Genomic DNA, 19442 nt, shown 5'->3' with positions numbered 1-19442 from the left:
TGTATGAGTCTTTATTTTCCTGAGACTATCATCTGTTTTACTCTAGAGTATGTATTAAGGGATTGAAGGCTGGCACCTGGTTCAAGTGAATTCAAGGAGGCTGTGGAAGATGAGCCCTTACGTAGACAGAGAAATCCAGGCACTATCAAACCATTGTTAATTCCATATATTTTCTATAATTTGCACAAGGTCAGTTTTAAAACTTCATGAAAAGGAGGAACATTGGGAAAAGGCAATGTTCTTAGAAAAATCATTAAAAAATCACAGAAAAATCAATCATGTCTCACCTATATCCTTCAGCACCTCATCCTAGAGCTCTTGTGGAGCTTTGATACCGCCTACCGACTTTAGCAGAAAGGAACACCTGATGACTGTTCCAAGGTGGTGGTGGTGGGAGGGAAGGTGGAATATGGGTACGAATAACAAACTCCAGCTAATTCTTATTTTACCCATCATTCTCTCACCATCATGGCTGGCCTAAGTCTATCTTGGTTATAACCACCCTCAATCCACACAACTTTTTCAATCTTCTGTCTTACCGGGTCTCCTAGCTTTTGATGTTGTTGCTGTATTGTGGGTGCCATCTCTCTCTTTTTCCAGGGTAGGTTTTGACCGAAGAAGCTATTTCCCATTATGTCAGGAATTACAGTTGTCCTTTTTACTTTTCACTTAGATGTATATTTGTAAGTTTTCTTTATTTCATAAAACAATGACATGGGCTAGTGTATTTTTAAGTGCACTTTTTTGGTTTTCTCTATCTGCATAAAAAAAAAGAAAAAACTTCTTTAGAATAGTTTGACTTTCTTAACACAAAAACTGTTCCTTCCCTAAAGAAATGTGACACTCTTTTTTTGTTTGTTTGTTTTACTATGACAGAGGCGGAAAAGAAATTGACAGTGTATGCCTATGTTTTCTGTAAAATTCCCTATACACTTGAAAACACTTGGATTTTTCAACAGCTGTGTTATCTTAGTTGCAAACCAGCATAATGGCTTTTTTTCTCCTGCAGTCCACTAAAGCTAAGTTAACCAATCCATACTTCTACACTTTTCCCTCTATTCCAATTATATTACTAATGGAATTGGGGGAAAAATTACTTTTAATCTGTAATGGCAGGTTAATCCTACTTTGCCTATTCCAGGTTCAGAGTCTCTTGAAGTCCTTTTATCCTTGGTGAATTTCTTACTAAATTACATTTAATAATTGTCCAAGTCATTACTGATTCATTTATTGCCCATTTAAGAAAACCAATATGTTATAAATACCAGATTTGATACTATTCTATGATAAGAGTTATCATAGTGCTGCCCTTCAGCCATTTTTTGTAGAAAATAATACTACTTTCTCCATTCCTCACTTCCCCCCTCTCTCTCTCCCTTCTCCCTCTCACTCTCACATACCAGAGGAGAGGTGGGGAGGGGGATGGTGGGTGAAATAGGTGATGGGGATTAAAGAGTAAACTTGAGATAAGCATCGGGTATTTATGGAAGTGTTGCATCACTATATTGTACACCTAAAACTAATATTACACTCTATGTTAACTAGAACTTAAATAAAAACTTTTAAAACACTAAGAAAGAGGCAAAACAAGATAATAGAATTATTCAATAAATATATGAAAAAATGCAGTTTAAAATTTTTTTTGAAAGACAGGTGAGGTGAATTTATAGCAATCCTCTGAAATAAGCTTTTCTGATGGATTTCTGCCAATGCACATGGGTAAGAGATGGTTGGCTAGCACTTAGCAGGTAGTCTGGTCTCACAAACTAAATAAACAAATTGGATATTTCTGAATAGAAGTTGACTCAGGCTTTATTAGCAATAATGTCTACAGAAATGGTAGAAAATTGATACATAACAGCTTAAATACCAAAAGAGTGAAGATTTTTATCAATGATAATGATTGCTGTGTGCATGCTATTAACAGGAACAGATATAAACACTAAGCATTTAATTTTTTAGTCAATGGTCAAATTTAGTGGTTAAATTTATGTATGTATATTTAAATGTATACATGCACACACACATATATATAATATACATGAAAAAATAATCAGTATTTGAAAAGGTGATAATAATAGGATTTATGAGATAGGGTAACACATGCATATCTGAGGAAAACACCAAAAACCATTCAATTCAACTAAAAATTATAGATGCAGTCATTGACAATTAAAAAATAATAGTTTCAGAACACCTCATATTGACTCAGCTAAATGTTAGTTTCATTTAAAAATCTGCTATCAAGACACCTAGATAATGCTTTCCTCATAATTAATTTTATGTATATTTCAATATAAAAATTGTTTTTAAGCTTTTAAAAACTCGAGTACAAAAGGACTTAATTGATAGTTTATAGTTTCTGTTTATTAGTTTCTCCTTCCCTTTCCTGCATCCCAGACATCCAAAATCAATGCATTAGTTTTAGTCTACTAGTCATGACAAATGCATGGTTGGTAAAATATTTTCGGACCATAGGTATATAATATTTTAAAGAGATTCAGCCACATTTATGAGAAAGCATGCCTATCTTTAAATCCAGTTCTCTTCTGAATTAACTTAAAGTCTTTCTGTTGAATACTCCTCATACACAGAGTTTACTTAGTGTATCAGAAATTCACAATATATTATCTTAAACTTAATGTTTAGAGATGAAATTTTTAAGAAAGTACTTTATGAAAATAAAATACATTTATTTATTAAAATTTTGTTTAAAAGATTTTTTTGTTTATTTGACAAACAGAGATCACAAGCAAGCAGACAGGCAGGCAGAGAGAGCGGGAGGAAGCAGGCTCCCCACTGAGCAGAGAGCCCCATGTAGGACTCAATCCCAGGACCCTGAGATCATGACCCGAGCTGAAGACAGAGGCTTAACCCACTGAGCCACCCAGGCAACCTGAATCAGTAAAATATTTTTAAATGAAATATAACACTTAAGAGAGCAACAGTTGCATTTCAGCTTTCACTTTTGTTTGGTAGAAGTCTATTGTTTTTCAGCTGCCAGTATCCACCTGTTGAATGAATATTGGCCTCCATCCCTCCGTCTCACTGTGCTTTCCTCCCTTGGTCCTTTAGGTGACAGCCATTAATTTCTGGAACTACCCATAATCCATCTCTATGCAGTTCAAGTAAGGTTGATCCCATCCACAACTTTGGGTGTGGACACAGAGCTGAGCAAATTGAGTATTTTGTTTTTGATGTAGTGATTATTCAGGAATGGGCATGTGACAAACGCAAGGCCAATAAGGATAGGAAGATGCAGTCTTAAGACTTATGTTTAAACAGTTGGTCTAAAAAATATTTAGCCTCTGACTATGGCAAGCTAGGTTGCTTTACACCATCCAACCAGACAAAAACAACTAAAATAGTTGGAAGGCTAATATAAAACATCTATTTAAAAGGATTGGGACTTTAACAGTGCAGCAAGAAAAGTCCAGAAAGTGAGTCTGACATTTGGCATCACTTTCTTCTCAGATATTTGCCAAGAAACAGAACAGGAATTCTGCTGAGAACCTGAGCCAGAAGAGGGGGTTGAGAGGCTAAGATGTAGAATAAAGTTTTAATTAATTTTATACGGTGGGGAGTGCAAAGTAGGTCAGGTACTGATAAATACCCTGGACTTTCCTTTGGGAAAATAAAGGTCTAAAACCTAGGAGTAAGGTCATACCAGAAAAGAATAGTTGTGACAAGGCCTAAACAAACTTTAACTCAGCTCCTAATGGGTTAAGGAATTGGTTCTAAAGCAGAGGTGAGGCCAGAGTCAGCCCCCAAGGGGACATTTGACCATATATGGAAACAGTTTTGATTGTCAGAATTTAGGAAAATGTTACTGGCATCTTTACAAAACAAAGACTTATCTAGTCAAAAATACAATAGCACCAAGGTTTAGAAACCCTGAGTAAAGGTAATTTTCACTACCCTGACAGGGAAGGAAATCTGGATGAATATATTACTTATTCTTTAAAATCACCTATCTAATTTTTATACAGAATTTCCCTACTTATTAAAAATCCAATCAAAGGGGCGCCTAGGTGGCTCAGTGGGTTAAGCCTCTGCCTTCAGTTCAGGTCATTATCTCAGGGTCCCAGGATCAGGCTCTCTGCTCCACAGGGAGCCTGCTTTCCCCTCTCTGTCTGCCTAGTTGTGATCTCTGGGTCGAATAAATAAATAAAGTCTTTTTAAAAAATCCACTCACAATAACTTATAATAAAAAATAAGGAATAACTAAAAACCAAGAGAAAAAAATAGGTGATAAAAACAGTTAAAATGGATATTTAGAAATTGGAATATTTAGACTCTGATTCTAAAAGAACAGTGAATATTTCAAGGGTTACAATGATGATAAATGTTGACAGAAACCTAGAGGCTATATAAAATAGTCAAATGGATTCTAAAACTACTAATCAATACAACTTTTAAACTATGGATTGGCACATGGGAAAAATATTAGGAGAAATATAGGCATTTGAACAGCATAATTATCTAACCTTAGAATTTAATTGGCCTTTGTATAAAAACACTGCAGAAAACACATTTATTTTATCCATTCATGGTACATTTATAAAAATAACCGTATGCTGCCCCACGAAGCAAGTAAACTTCAACAAGCTTTTAGGGACTGATAATACACGTAGTAGGTTCTCTAATCACAGTGGAATTAACCCAAGAATCAGTAACAAAAAGATAACTAATAAGTAGTAATATACTTGAAAATTAAGGAGTATTCTTTTAACTAAGTAGTATTACATAAAAAAATGCTTATTTATTTAAATGTTTTAATAAAGGCTTGGCATATAATGTTAGACTTTTACATTTATAGTTACTATCTTACAGCATACAATTTGTGCTTTGTATCTAAAGATAAATAAGGTAATATATTCTCTAGGTCTATGTCAATGTTGCCTTTTTCGTACTTTTCAACTCTGGTTTCCCTTAATTGGATCCATTCTCAGGAGGTGTCCTACTTTGTGTAATATGATGGTTGCCATGAAACACGTTTTGCATTCTAACCTCACCAACCCAAGTTGAAGCATTTCTGTTCCTTAACAATATATCTGTTTTTCAAATGAACTTTTTTTTTAATTGAAGGGTAGCTCAGTACAGAAAAGTATGCAAGCATAAATATACTCCGTAAAAGTAGATAAATGTATAATGAATACAGACCATATAACCACAACACTAGTCAAGAAATAAAACATAGCCAGCATCTAAAAATTCCTTTTTGCCCTGTTAGGTCAAAGGAGCAACTGAACTGGAAATTAGAAAACATTGAAAGTACTACAAATCAAAACTTGCAAGATGTAGTTAAATGACATGATTAGAGGACAAAAAAATCTGTAGTTGTACAGAGTGTCCTGTAAAGACTGAAGTCAATAAATACAAATATGAGATTGTTGAAGTAACTCAAAAATGAGGCTTTAGATAATCATAGAGTTGGAAATGAGGTTGGGGGAGACAAAAATATAGAGGAATCATTGATTATAATGTGTCAATTGCTTAGCTGATGAGAAGGAGAAGGAAGAGCAAAGGGTAGCATTATGTCTTTTTTCCTGAATTCCAGTGACATCAAGAGAAATAAGACAGAAAAATGATTTTAGATAGATGGACATTGATTGCTTTGGCCTCAACTTCTTGGTTGTGACATTTATCTTTGCCACTAAAAATAAAAACAAATTTGTGAGCCAAGTGTGTCTAGTATCTGAATAACATCTTATGGCAATCTTAAAAAATGTGTTCTTAAAAAGAGGTTTGGTCTTTCCATACAAAGAGGAAAATCCGCAGTATATACTGGCTGACCATGTCTAGATCACCTATCCTCTATCCAATAGAATGTAAAATGTACAGTTTACACAAATATCAGAAATGATTAGCTAAAATTGGAACTGCTTATGACAACTGATAGACTTACTTCTTAAACTGGATTCACATTCAAATTGACTACATATATTTCCTTGTATACTTGTAAAATGGAATGCAAACCTGAGAAAAGGTGAGTGTCAATTTTCAGAGAGACTTTAAAGATATAGGGGCCACAGGAATTGTTCAAGGAGAAGTCTTCTAATTTGATCTCTTTTCAGCTACTATTTGAGGCAAGTGAGTGATGGTGTCATTTCTCCAGATATTAATATTCAGAAAACTCTGTTCTATACTGGAAAAAGCATCTGAAGATTACATGAGTAGACAGCTTGGGAGAGGACAGTTTTAGGCCTGTTACATGAATGCTCTTTCTGAACAGAATCAAGGATCAGGTTCTGCCACTTTTGGAAATAAAGGTTAATTGCTCCATTGATCGAATATGCTTTTCTTTCTAAGTGCTTAGGATCACTTTCTTTTACTAACCATGAGGCTTCTGTTTGGCTTTAACATTGATTTCATTATTTGGATAGCACCCTTCTCCTTTTTTCTTTAACCAATTATAACACATTCTAATTCTGTTTTTAAAATCCTGCAATTGCCTCTTTCAGTATCCATGGGTGTACAAAAATCTCATGTGTGTAAGAATGTGCCCGGATACACAGAAGAGTTGGCTGAAGTGTCTAGTCTTTTAACTCTGATATGTGTTCTCCAAAATAAGAAAATGAGCTTTATATCAATTAAGTTTAGCTAAGCTAGCAAAGAATTTAAACATATTAATAATAATAATTTTAAGCTAATAGTCAATTTAGGAAAATGTCTCTAAATTACCTCCAGTACCTGGAAAGAGTTTTTATTTCCACAAAATCATGAAACAAATCAAAAAATTTATGATGTTAATATAATATAACATATAATTGGTATAAAACATTATTTCTTTAGAGATAATAGGAAAGAGTATTGTTCTTGGTCTGAGTTGTTACAAAGTTTAAATTAGCAAAGTTTTAGTTCATGAGTTAACTTACTATATGATTATTAAAAAAAAAAAACAATGTGAATTTTGAGGAACTTTAAACACATACCATAAGATAATTCTAAACATCTTGGTTTATAGAGTAATTTAACACATATAGCCATGTTGGAAACACTCAAGATCAGTGAGGTCACCATGTCTAAAGGCATGCCACTGCTACTGAATCAGTCAGAAGTAGAACTCTATAAAGCAAGTCACTAGGAGATGTGTCATAGTTTCTCCCAGCTGTAAATTTCTCTGTGCATGTGTTACAAACATGCCTGACACTAACTATGACTGTTACAGCTTTGCATTCATTTCCCCTGATACATTGACACTGGAGTGAAAAATGGCGGCCTGCGACAAAGAGATTTGGTGTTCTCACAGTGAATCACCCCACACTGGCTACTGATAAGCCCTACCACAAATCAGGGATAGTTGGCAAGGTCCTCTGCCCTAATTTGTTTTTAAAATTTTCATTCAGGCAGTGTAACTTCATTACTTCCCTGCAAGCAAGACCCCAGGCATTGTGTGAGAGAGATTTACAGCCAAGTAAGACAGCCATTTCAGACTGCAGAGAAATCCCTTCAGTTGCACGGTGTCTGCAGTTTTCCTTAGTTTGGTGATGTAGATTTTCTTATGATATAATTTTTTTAAGATAGATTTTTTTTTTCTTCATATGACTAGATGAGGGAATTTACTGCTGGATATAAAGAAGCATTCATTATCTCTAGTCACAGTCTCATTGAAAATCAATGTGTAAAAACTCTAATATCCTTTACTGTTGTTCCTTAATCATAATTTTCCTTTTCCTGTTAAAGGTGAAAAGAATTCAGCACATTGAGTCCAGGTGAGGATATACATTCTGACATAGGGCTGGAAGTCTGATGGAGAGAGAATGTATCATGCCAAACACCTTCAGCCATACTGTTGACAAACTAAATCTTGTCAAGTACTGGACAGCTTGCTTTCCCACCAAACTGCTTCTCCTGCTTGAGCCATGCATTAAAACTTGGCAGATCAACTTTTAACACTGACAGAAATGTTGTTGCCTACTTACTATTGCTTGGAGAGGAAACAGACCAACTGAACTATTAAGGGGCTTTGACACCCATAAACAATTTATAAAAACTTCAATTTGGCACAATGAAAACAACTCAACTGAAAAGATTTTGAGCAAGACCGTATCAGAAAGAAAACTTATTTCCTAGAAAAGGATATATTTCTCAAATAAAAGAGCCATTTAAAATAACATTTGATTTATTGGCCAGAGGTAATAAAAAAGTCCTGCCCTTCCTTTCCTCTTGAATTTGTATTAATAGTAAAGAATGTCTAAATTCCTTTATAAAAATTTCATTTTTTTTCTGCCTTACTGATGTAGTTAATGTTTCTACACATGGTAGAAATTTTGTAGAATATTGAATTCTACTTTGATTTCCAGAATAATAGTATCTTGAAACACTGATTAGATTTAATCCAAAACTGAAAGAGTAATTTAAAGAGATTAAGCTAGGGGCGCCTGGGTGGCTCAGTGGGTTGGGCCTCTGCCTTTGGCTCGGGTCATGATTTCGGGGTCCTGGGATAGAGTCCCGCGTCGGGCTCTCTGCTTGGCAGGGAGCCTGCTTCCTCCTCTCTCTGCCTGCCTCTCTGCCTACTTGTGACTTCTCTCTGTCAAATAAATAAATAGAATCTTTAAAAAATAAATAAATAAATAAAGAGATTAAGCTAAAAAGAAGTCTTATGTAAATAGAAGAAATATTTAAAAGTTTCCTAATATTCAGATGCATATTTGAAATCATTCAGAATTGAGTCTCAGATGATACATATATTTTTTCTTGTATGTTTCTCATTTTCTTGAGGAAAAGACATTTTCTGCATTGAAACTGGACTTTAGTTTTAGCCTAGAACTGTGATGTAAATATAATGTGAAAGACTGTTTATTGTAACTTCAGTGAATGCTTTATCCATAACCTTGCAAAAACTTGTCAGTAATGTGACCAATAAGCATTCAGTTCTCAACTTGCAGCTCAGCAGTTCTGAGCGGAATCAGGAGAAATCCTGATAGCAGATATATGGGCTGCATGTGTCCTTCAGGCCCTCAGCCTATGAAGTACCCAGGAGTGGTGAACTTTGAATGTCTTTAGTATTTTTTTTTTTTTGTATCAATGCAACAAATCCAAACTAAGTCAGTTTGAGATGTTGGCAACATGTTTTTACATTCCCAGGAGTGAGGGGCATTGTATTTTCTCTCATATACAGAAAACCCAGAAATGTTAAACTAGAAAACAGAATAGAAAGTAGTATCTTTAACTTTTTTCGAGCCAATTTTTTTTTTTAACTTTTAATGAAGCCATTGTTAATTTTTGGGTTGTTACACATATTCTTTCAAAAAGCATGCCTCTGAAGTTTATTCATTAGATGGTCAATATTATGTTAAATGTGTTTAAACTTTTTTAATTTTGTTAAAATTAATAATAAAACTTGTTAACAAATAATATAAACATATTTCTAGGGACAGAGGAAAAAATGATCACATGAAGAAAAATGACACAAATTTCTGTATTTCATACTAGAATATCTATATGTTCTCTCTTTTTGCCTTTTTTTTTCAGTGCACTTTAAGAGTAGTGCAGCAATCTCAAGTTATACTTCTTTTCTTTCCCCCAAAAGTAAATCCATTTATTTCTTTATTCGATAACATACAGTATAAGCAAATGCTTCAGAGAAAACACAACCCTTACAATTGTCTGAATTTTAACTGGCTACTGTGTTTAGATTTTCAATTTTCCTTCCTTTTTTTCCCTGCCAGTTTTGAAGAGAGTGTTCATATGCCTCACAATATGCTGAGCCCAAGATGATCAGCCAAGTCTTGGCTTCTTTGAGAGCTTAAACCCTTTAAACTCAGTGCTCTTTCCAGCTGGCAGGTCAGCAGCACTGAGCAGACCCTGCAGGTTTCTGCTTAGTTAAGTTTCCACAAAGGCAGCTCTGCTTATTCTTAGCAAAAAAGGGGAAAGATTATTTGCCCCATGAATAATTCTATCCATCTTCCTTTTCTTAGGTCTCTGTATCTAATCTGTTTGGCATAGCAGGTTTTTTTTTTTTAATTCATAAATTTTGATTGACAGATATTATTAAAAACAAACAAACCAACCATAAGATGTTAATGTCTTTCACTCCTGAAGGCATGTATTTACTTCTCATGAAACCTGCAAATGTTTCACTCATTCTCCCACTTCATATTAATAGACATGCTTGGCAATATTCCATAGATTTACTCTTCAGTTGTTAGTTTTTATGTAGAGATTAAGTTTACAAAAAACAATGTAGACTTTCTTTAATCTCATTTCATTCATGTCTAAACTCTATTTCAGACATTTCCTCCCTGACACTTCAACTCTTGTTCAAACACTGACAGCTTTTCTTAGGGTTACAGAGATAACTCAAACCAGCTAAATGAAGTTGGAATGTCTGTTTATCCTGCACATTTTCTGTAGGTCATTATTAAAACCTCAAAATGAAAATAAATGGGATCTAGGGTAGCACTTAGATCATTAATGTAACTTATGATTGAAAAAAATTCAGTTTTGGCATATGGAAGCTTAAATAAGAATCAGGAGGCAAACATTACCTTGCTACATGTTCTTGATTTTCATATGCATCTGCAGATGAAATTACTGGTTTGTGTTGGTTTGGGTTTGATTAGTTACTTGACTTTCCTATGGTTGAACTCTGTAAATGGTTGAATTCAAATGCAATAATGCCATTTGTTATATGATTATTAGACTTAGTTGTAGGCAAAATAATAATAACTATTGATTTTGGCTTTATGTATAACAGGAAGCCCAAAGCAATATATTTTATTTTAAATTGATTATTCTGAATTTTAAATCCCTCCTCAGCTGCCATTTAGTTTTATTTTTAGCTGACATATTATATTTTGCATCTGTTTTCCTGAACTTTAAGAGAAAACCAGATCTTTTCCATGACTTCTTATTTATATATTTTGTTCATCTGACTTATATAGGTTGACCAACATTTTTTGTCTTCTTAATTAATTAAGGATTTCTGGCCCAGAGGTTTTTAAATGTCTTTGGACAAGAAAATGATCCATATCTGTGAAATTACTCTATAATTCAAATTTTATTCAGTGTTATGGCAAAATATTAAGGAGTGGGGAAAAGAAATAGGAAATTTTTCAGTGAGATGGAAAACTAGGTTCACAAGAATATGAGAGTCATAGTCCTTTAAAAACTTCTGTTTAAAGCCACATTTAATAATGATAAGAATGATAATGCTAAATATTTTTCTGTCTTTTAAATGATGAGGAAATTATCAAAATGTATTTTTTGTTTATTTTTTCAAGCTTAAAATTGCTTTTTCATACCCATTGCCCCTCTTGTTTCTGCAATAACCTGAAATCATCATGTAGAAAAGACCTCATTTTTCACATTTCCAATAGAAAACCCACACCTGAGAATCTGAAATAAAAAACTCAGGTGCTGTAAAATCAGTTCTCAATATTTTGTAAAAAAAGTGACTTGGAGCAAAAATTTTGGAAAGAAAAAAAAAATTAATCCAATGCGATCATTGAAATTCCTGGGAGGAAATATTGCACACTCAAAAGGGGTGATTCAAGAGAGATTAATATTAAGACCTTTTGTTTTACAAAGCTGTTGACAGAGTTAAGAAAGACCAGTAAGGGATAGTTTTAGCAGACACCTGTTACTACCTATATGGTTGAAGTGACAAGGGGGATAGTTGATACCAGAACTCTGTAACACCTACAACTATAGGATAGGGCTGCTGACCCTTTAAGAGAAGGTCTCCACCATCATCAACTTACAACTAGGCAGTGAAGGATCTGGCTTTATACTTGTCTTTCTACTCAACCACTAACACACTGCTAGTAGTTCCATTGGCCAAACCAACTGGAAGCCAGCGAGCAAGGGAATTCATTTGATGCAGTTCATAAAGATCAGCTTTCCGGGGGACAGAGCAAAGTGGAAGAGTAGAGAGCAGATCTGTAGGAGTAACCAGAGAATATCCAGTACAATTATCAAACTAAAATGCACAAAGTATTGGAGTAACTGGCTAAATGGTGCATTTCCAGGTAAAGGGTTAATATACTCAAGAATCTAAAATATTGGGGCACCTGGGTGGCTCAGTGGGTTAAGCCGCTGCCTTCGGCTCAGGTCATGATCTCAGGGTCCTGGGATTGAGTCCCGCATCGTGCTCTCTGCTCAGCAGGGAGCCTGTTTCCTCCTCTCTCTCTCTCTGCCTGCCTTTCTGCCTACTTGTGATCTCTCTCTGTCAAATAAATAGATAAAATCTTTAAAAAAAAAAAGAATATAAAATATTGTAAGAAATCATTCATCTTTACTGAGAATGGAAAGTGAGAGCCACTTTCCCATTCCCATTTACTAAATCAGCAGCAAAGGTTATTTTTCATTATATAATAATGACTGGGTTTTATTTGTTATTTTTTAAAGATTTTATTTACTTATTTTGAGTAAGATAGAGATAGAGAGGAAGCACAGATGAGCAAGGGGCAATGGGGGTGAGGGGCAGAAGGAGAGTGAGAGACAGAATCCCAAGCAGACACCATACCAAGCAGGGACCTGACTCTGGGCTCAATCTCATCACTGTGAGGTCATGACCTGAGCTGAAATCAAGAGTTATACACTTAACAGAAAGCCACCCAGATGCCTTAGTAATGCCTGTATTTTAAATTAGTTTATAGAAAAGAGGTTTTTTTCTAATAAAAACCTTTTTTAAATAGAGAACTCTAATAACTAAAAAACTAATAATTATGTATAGCAGCCAAATATTTACCATAATGTAGGAGAGTAATATATTTTATTATGATAGCCTGTTGAAATTATTCAGATGGTAAATGTTTATTAAACAATAGCTGTCTAGTTTGTGCATATAGAATCTATATGGTTAGATGCATAAAAAATAGAGTTGATTAAACTTAAAAATAAAAGGAACTAAGAGGGGAAACACTATTTGGTTGCCAATATGCTAGTCCATTCAACCTCAACAGCCATAGTATCAGCTGTCTAAACTTCATTTCAAAATTAACTCTACCACTTCCCTATTTCTGTAACTGATGCAGCCATGTATCAAAGATTTTTACACCATTAATCAATGCATCATCTTTTTCTCCTCCCCCTCCCCCCCTTTTCTTTTCTTTGGTCTGGGCTATATGCTTGTGCATTGTTTTCAAGAAATCGTGCTTTTAAACAGACATCCCTTCAGTGGACACACCCACACACACAAATAGAACCACACATGTGTATATATACAGGTGCAAAACACACAGGTGCTTTGAAGAGGAAAGTGCATACTATGATGTTCATGAAATTTAAGTTTAATTTCAAAGAGAATAAGAGATTCAGAGTGAATATTGTGACAAAGTTGTATAGTGATTGAAGCCAATATGACCAAAAATTACAGAGCAGAAAGAAGCAGCACTGTTTAGCGTAGATAGGGAATAGAAGTACAGTTAAGGATGAAAATGAATTTTGACTTTACATGTTAAATCTGGGGAGAATGATAGTTATTACTCAAGGAATAGCTGATGCTGCTTGCTAGTGATTAAAATAAGCTTCCTTGTGTTATCTCTTTACATAACTTGTTAGTGCCTCTCATATTTACTAAAGGTATTCTGATCCAGGACCTAAATTTCTGATGATATATAATAAGTTTTTTTTAACAAAAAATAAGGGACCTAGTTATACAACTTCAAATATATTGTTCTTAGAATTCTGCTCTTAGAGAATTTAATTCAGATGGAAAGTTTATTTTGGCTTTTCTGGTGTGCGTGTGCATGCATGTGTGTGTGTGTGTGTGTGTGTACCAACACATGGGTTTTATCAAAAGATATATAAATACCATTTAATTTATTGTGTTGTAATGTGATCCTTTAGGTCACTATATACTTGTTACCTTTTTCCATGTGTTTAGAGAATAAAAGAGAAGGCAAGAGATTCAGAAGGCCTTTCTGAAGAGCACCTATACTCAGACCTTTTGGTTGCATTTTGTGTTCTCTGCAAAGAGATCACCAGAAAAGGATGACAGTTTCCCACCTAAAAACATTCTGATAGAACGAGCACATTTTTGTGTCCAGTGATAACTCGGGAAAATTGTTTTAACAGCAGTTTCAGTTTAATAATCACTCAAGTTTTGCTGCAGGAATTTGTATATTAATATGGATTTTCTATAATTTGTTTAGCCTCCTGTCTTCATCCCATCCTCTAAACATCTGTAATGGGTACTGAGAAGTATCAAAAGGCCAAAGTTTTATTTTAAAGAATTATCAGCTAATCTGTAATTGTTTATAAACTTTTATTTTTGTAATGTCAGAAAGTACAATGGGCTTAGTAATTAGAATACGTGCAATTCCATTCTTGTCAAGTACAAAATACATTTTGCCAGATGAAAATACATTGGATCAATTTATTGCATCTTCTTTTATATGTTTTCAAAACTTTCCCCTGATTATTTGCTTTTTTTCATGAGAGAAATTGAACTGCTATCAGGAATATTTTCAACAGAGCCATCAAAATAGTGACAATGACAACAATAATACAACAAGCATTTTTAAATGCTTACAAGTTGTCAGACATGGAGCTCTTTAATGGAATTGCTCATTAATTCTTGCAGCATCCTTTTCTGACACAAATTTGTACCACTTACATATGAGGAAACTAAAGAAAAGATCAATCAAGTATACTTTGCTCCCTAGGACAATAAGTGGACGGTCAGATCCCACTCTAAACTCAGCCCTGCTGTGATGCTTCCTTAAACATAGCTTTAACAAGACTTTTTTCTTTCTTTCCCACTTTTTTTTTTTTTTAATATGACAGATCACCAAAGGACTTTGGAAATTAAAATTCATTAACAATCACAGAACCAAAAAGTATGGAGAAATTATTTTTGTCTCAACCCCATAGAGCAACAAAATAAAACCCTGGACCCTGGACTCAGGTACTATTGAAAGGAAAAACAAAATTATTCTAAATTTAAAACAAACAAACAAAAACCTTACTAAATAATCTTGCACAGGACACCCTAGAAAGTGAGAGAAAGCCACTTGGCAGACTTGAATGTTTGCAAAGTCAATGTATCAATAGACATTACAAAGCGCCTATAAACAAACTTAGGAAAGATATGTTAACTTATTCCTTAGTATCAAATAACACTAAAGAAAATTTACTCCCATATTTAGAATTTTAGTATTCCCTTCCTGTAAAGCTAAAAGCGAGGACCCTTCTGCATGTCTAACATGTGTTTAATGTTTATTTTCTTTTATAGTGATACTCTTTAAGAAAAGTAAATAATTATATTTTATTCAAGCCTAAATAAGTACTCTCACATTGTTACCATACCGTAAATGATATAAAAATAAAGCCATATTAAATTTATTCACAGAAGAAGATGACCTTTCTTCTGTTTTTATTAGAAAGTATTAAATTTGTATAGTATTTTATTAAGATAAAAGGGAAACATATGACTCATTTGATGGATTTATTAAATTATGCACTAATGTATAAGAAATGAGACCTTTATTAATGTTGCAAAAGCAACAAAAAAGTGTTTAGAGATTTTATATACAAAAGAAATTTCCTCCCTTAGACTTTTCTAGGGACTTACTGCATTGTCACATATACTGTAAAGGTACACTTTGAAAAGATTTAACATAGGTTTTTTGTTCACATGCTCTATGTAACTGTTATCACGAAATAACAAAACAATTGTGTTTAAAACTAAAGAAGAAATATCAATATGGAGGATATCAGTGCTCTTACCTTGTTCGTTGACACCCCAATACATAACTGCAAAAGCTCTTTTTATTTAGCTATTAACTCTGTGTGTTTGCTGTAGGCTCCACCTCTCTTTCTAAAACAAGAATTTAGGAACCATCAGTAGTTGATACCTCTGACTGATCTTCAAGTAAGTGAAGATACTCACTTACTTGAGATTTTGGAAGAATATTGTGTTTGTGAACAGGGTGCATTAGTAGTTCTGGCTACTTAACTGTCTTGGAAAAATCTATAAATCATAGAAAATATTCATTTGATAGCAAAGTATATTATTGTGTAAAACATAACTGCTTAAATCCATATTATATTTTGAAATATCTAGTTAATTTTGTTGTTGAGAAAGAGAGAGTGTGTGTGTGAGCAGGGGGAGGGGAAGAGAGAGAGGGAGAGAGAGAATAGAATCTTAAGCAGGCTCCACATCCAGCATAGAGCCTGACATGGAGCTCCATCTAATGACCCCGTGACCATGATCTGATGCAAAATCAAGAGTCGGATGCTCAATTGACTTAGCCACTCAGGCACCACTAAATTTTTATTTTCTCCCCATCAATAAAATTCTTCTCTCTTCTAAATCATAGATGTCATGATTGAGGTATAGGATGAGAAACTTGTTCCATATTGACATATTCCACATTGCTTAATGAAAACATCACATATGACTGAGGAACATAATTTATTTTTTAACATTTATTAAACATCTATTCCAGACTTCTTCTGTATGTCCAGCAAATTGCATCCGGTCCTGTTTCTTCAATTAACTCACTGTGTAACCTTGATTTCTGAGTCTGGTAAATGAAGTGTTTCAAGTAGATTCACATATGAACCATCCAATAAGCAGATGCACACATTCAACTCAATTGAATGGAAGAAGAGTAAACTATAAATCTTCAAATAAAAAATTACTCAGGATAAACCCATATGGGTTATTTTAAGAAAACTGTCCCTTAACATTAATGATTTCCTATGATGAATTCCAACATAGTATGATACCCTAAACCCAAAGGGCACTATTTTTGTAGCAGCATCTGCACTTGTTGCTGGTCTAAGGCAATGAGTGCTGGTGGTAGAATTGATAGGGAAAACAATGCCTCACATAGATATTTACCTCAAGAAATAGGCAAGAAGCCTCATATCTGATCAGCAACGGCACATCTCTCTCAGCGGTGTATTCCAAACCATAATCTATCATGACCAAAAGAGCAGGTTGTTGAGGAATATAACCATAAGGCTGTCAGATTTAACAAATAAAGATTTAGGACATCCAATTCAATTTAAATTTAGGTGTGCAATGGACAATTTCTCACTATAAGCATATACTACATATTGTATCCTGTATTTTATCTGGCAACTCTATATAATAGGCTTCCAAAGACATATAGAGGATAGAGAATAGATTCAAAGGCCAGGAAAATAGAACCCATTTTATCTATTTCAGAGAAAATTTGATACAGAAAAATGGTTACATGGTTATTGGAAGGCCTAAGAGAACAAAAGGGAAATAGTGAGGTAACTTAGATATTAGTCACTGCAGGAAGGAGCTGTGATCTGTAAAGCTGGGGGACAAATGGGAAGGGTTTATTTCCCTAGAGCCCACAATGAACAGGAGAGGTTGCATGGCTATACCTAGACCTTGACAAGGGGCCTCGCCATTGATACTGTAGCATGGGAGAGGAAGTAACCAAATCAAAGTATGAACACTGGAAAAGGTTTCAAATGGGGATAACAAGAGCACCAAGGGAGACAGAGGGCTGGTTCTGACTGCAGACTGTAGGCAAGAGGCTCTTTCCAGAGTAGGTGTCAGCTACTGTTCTATTAACATGGATATCAGTCCTCCTCCTCCAAATATTGGTAGAGCCCAGCCAGAAGTCAGCTGGCAAGGAACTCTGAGAAATATCATTTCCCACTCCTTAAAACACACAGAGAGGCACAGAAAAGTGAATAGGCAATTCCTCAAGCAAAGAGCATCTTTTTAAAAATTTGGACAAAAGCATAAGGTTCAGAAAAAAAGTTGAGAAAAGAACAGTAATTTAAGTTCCAAAATTAACAGACTAAAGAATTAACAGCTGAAGTGACAGAATTAACAAGAAAGGCAAAGACTCTAAGTATAAGTAATTTCATCAGAGTGGTTAGGATAATATTTCTCTTATAAAAAAGAATTAGGTTTCCTATAAACTGCAAATAAATTTGGTAAGGTAAAATTAAGATTATTTCAACTAACAGACAGAAGAGAAAAATGGCCAATACCAGAAATCAAATTAATCAAATGGAAGAAAGTCTCAGAGAATTTTCTTAGTGTTATAAACACATTTTAAAAAAGATGGAAAGAGCTAGACTAGGCTGGGAGCCTCACCCAATCTGGTGGTCAAGTTTGCCGACACTGACAAGGAAAACATGATCCAGCGAATGTGATGGATGGCTGGCCAGATGGGCGTGTTCAACCCCATAGCCATCCTGTTTGGTGCCCATGGCACTGACACAGAGACACAGACATAACAGCAAGCAGTACTAATGACGTCAGTCAAGCAGGATGGCTATCTGAACCCCATGGCTACCTTCACTGATGCCCAGATGCAGCAGATGGTGACCCTCAACATGAATGCCTGGTGCCTTCACACATAACCTCAGCCTCAGGCAGCAGCACCTCTTGGAGCATCACTTCACCAGCTGTGCATGGCTAGCATCCCATCCCCTTCTGGGGCGAACCTCTCACCAACCTCCCCGAAACAGATCAGTGGGCAACTTGCAGTACAAGCTGTGTTTACCAAAGGCATCCAGCCCTACCCAGCACACAGCCCCGCCAATGCAGTCCCCTACGCTGGAGTCAGAAGTATGCATGTCCAGCCGACCACCGTGCTGACTATAGTCAGGTAAGACAGGTCTTTCTGTCCTCAGTAAGTTCCAGTAATCTGCCAGCAATAGAGAGAAGGCTCCAACAAACAGGCCAACCAGGTCACGAGCAGCTTCCAAATGGGCATGAAGAGGCTCAAAGTGCAGCTGAAGCAGCCCAGAGAGGCCAATTACCCATACTTAGTTTCTGGGGGTCTATTTCCTCTGCCTGGGGGAGACCAGGACTCAAACAGGGCAGGATGCTGAACAGGCTACACTAAAAAACAAGCCCCTCTCAACACAAACTAAAAATAAGAACCATTGACATACCAGCTAATATCAAGCAAGCTGGAGACTCCAGACACACTCTGTGCATTGTAACATTTCATTAAGGAAAGTATAGAATCTGGGGGTTCAGAGGGCACATGTTTGGGTGAAAAATACATATGACATACAGAAGAAGATGGAGAAAACTGAGAAGGAAAAAAGCACAAAAAGGGACAATTTTACAACAAAATAATTTGAGACCAGATGGGAATGCTGAAGGGCTGGAACTGAGGAGAAATGCTGCTCACTGATCGCCAGGACTTTTCTAGCCTGTGGGCACGTGTGGCAGGCCTGGTTCCCATGGGGCAGCTGGGAAGATGCCGCTGAGCATCTCTGTTATTCCTTTAGCTATTCTGGGAGCAAAAGACCGAAGTTGTTATTGCAGGTGTAGTTCTGTGTCTGATAGAGGGTGGGTGGACGAGATCCTCCTTTCTCCTCATCGCTGCTCTTGAAACAGCTTAGAGGGATTCCCTGAAAAATGGAATAAAAAAAAATGAAATTTAAAAACTAAAAAACAAACAAAGCTTCCATGCTTTTAAAACAACAAATTAATAGTTCTTTGATACTTTGAGAGGTCTTTGATTACCCTCAATCAA

At 35.3% G+C, this 19442-nt stretch overlaps 1 pseudogene; it reads left to right on the top strand.

Annotated features, from left to right (window-relative positions):
* The first annotated feature begins 17148 nt into the window (after positions 1-17148).
* LOC132018699 (CUGBP Elav-like family member 4) lies at positions 17149-18800 on the top strand (annotated as a pseudogene).
* The last annotated feature ends 642 nt before the right edge of the window (positions 18801-19442 follow it).

Source organism: Mustela nigripes, chromosome 5 (assembly GCF_022355385.1).
Source record: "Mustela nigripes isolate SB6536 chromosome 5, MUSNIG.SB6536, whole genome shotgun sequence".
Taxonomy (NCBI): Eukaryota; Metazoa; Chordata; class Mammalia; order Carnivora; family Mustelidae; genus Mustela; species Mustela nigripes.
Note: the sequence above shows the minus strand (reverse complement) of the source record. Positions and strands in the feature narration are given on the sequence as shown.